We start from the raw sequence: 1991 nt of genomic DNA on the forward strand, positions 1-1991 counted from the left end.
ATCGAGTATGAATAACTTCCCTAATCATTAGTAGAGCGAGGCCGCTATCGAGGCGGGCGAGATTAGGTGTTCGATCAAAAGAGCTTCCTAATACGTACCATCACCCCTTACTCCAGATCTAGATCTCTGTGAACATCTGTGTTCATTGGCATCCACGAGAGTCATTCTAGACATAGAATGCTAAGGGTAACGAGTTCTTGGTGTTCATGTCACTACTTTGTGTCTTGACATGGCACGAGGTATTCGAACGGTTTCCAATTTTCCACAATAAATTGGTGGCGACTCCACAAATGCAAAGCTTGCTCGCTTTTCTACCCGACCGACCCCCCGTGGGCCCGCGTCCACAATAGTGTGTACTTAGATGATTCTTTTATGATCAAATGTGTATGCTTTGTACGTTTTGGTGTATACGTAGTGGTATATTTAATTTCTATGCTGAAACAGATGTCGAGACTGAACATAGGAACCAGACAGAGTAAGAGGGGCAAGGCTTCCACGCCCGAAGTTGGGGAGGGGAGTAGGCCGGTTGTTCCAGCTGTACCCAAATATCCGTCTATGGTATTCGTAGATTTCACCCAAAGGGAGAAGTTTGTAGCCTTACAGTCCCGTAAGATGAGGTCGACCCACTGTGTTGACATGACCCTCTTTGATGATCTGGGTATTGAGACTGATGTCCGACACATCTTTGAGACCTTGGGGTTTACCGGAGTTTATCGCTTACGAAAGCATTCGTATGCCTTTCTGACCCTCGAGTTCATGAGCTCGTTTAAATACGAGCCGGTGGAATAAATTGTAGAGTTCTGCCTCATGAACACCAGCTTTGTCTTGACCATAGACTTGTTTGCTTCTCACCTTGGCTTGGCTAAGCCTGTCGAGGGAGCCCTTCGTGACATATTGACTGAGTGTGGGGTTTGCAGTCTTATGCCTTGTATCACCGGGAAATCAGCTCCCACTGCTAGTAACATGCTGATCAATGATGTGCAACATGTCACATTAAAGATCTTTCTTCGTGTTGTGTCGTGTCTTCTCTACGAGAGATCTGATATGAGTAAGTTGAACTCGCATGAGTTGATGCTTCTGATGGCGTACCTTAACCCCGAGCGGATCGAGAGGGTGACCTTCAGTGCTCCTGCTATAGTGTGTGCCAGTCTTGCTTTGATGGCCTTGTCTAGCACTAGGATCCTGAGTTGTGGCGCTATTGCCACCCGTTTAGCTGAGAAGCTAACTTCCTTTGAGGCTTCCTCAGAGTACACCCCTCTAGCTACCCCGGTACCTACCATGGACAGAGCTTATTTCCTCGACCTGAAATGGTTGAGAACTTTGGAGGACGGTAGTTTAGCATGGAGGGTGTGGGGCATGAGTTGGATGAAGATACCAGCCCCTGAGCACCTCCCACCGACAGAGCCTTTACCCGAGGCAGTGGTAGCTGCTGATTCTGATGAGGAGGGGGATGAGTGCACGTCCTGCGAGACAGACGTACTTCATCGGCCCGGAGATCCTCCGAGTCATGCCTGAGCCGAGGAAGGGGGAAAATGTGAGAGCTGAGGAAGATCGACCCAGGATAGGGAGAGGGTCGCGCCGAGTGAGGGAGAGGATGGCTGAGACACAGCCACAACAGGCAGTACCACCACAGTACCCGTTTCCTAGTTACCCTTTTCTTGATACCCCGGAGACGCGTGAGAGCTACCTGGCCGAGAGAGTGTCCTCTACCTTGACGCTCCAGAACATGTATGAGATGGCGTACACTCAGGGTATTGGGACCTCGGGACCGCATCCGGTTTGGTGGAGGGGATTTGGGGACTACTGCGGGGTATTCCACTCCTACAGGGTGGATATGTCCACATGAGGAGTACCTGAGTTATACCCTTACGGCGGCTTGACCCTTTGCTACGTGAGACCAGATGCTGGAGCCGGTGGTGATACGGGCCTGGGTGCGTCAGGAGCAGGCACCTCGGGTGGTGGTGGAGATGAGGATTATGTCAGGGATGAGC

Source organism: Silene latifolia, chromosome 11 (assembly GCF_048544455.1).
Source record: "Silene latifolia isolate original U9 population chromosome 11, ASM4854445v1, whole genome shotgun sequence".
NCBI classification, from domain to species: domain Eukaryota; kingdom Viridiplantae; phylum Streptophyta; class Magnoliopsida; order Caryophyllales; family Caryophyllaceae; genus Silene; species Silene latifolia.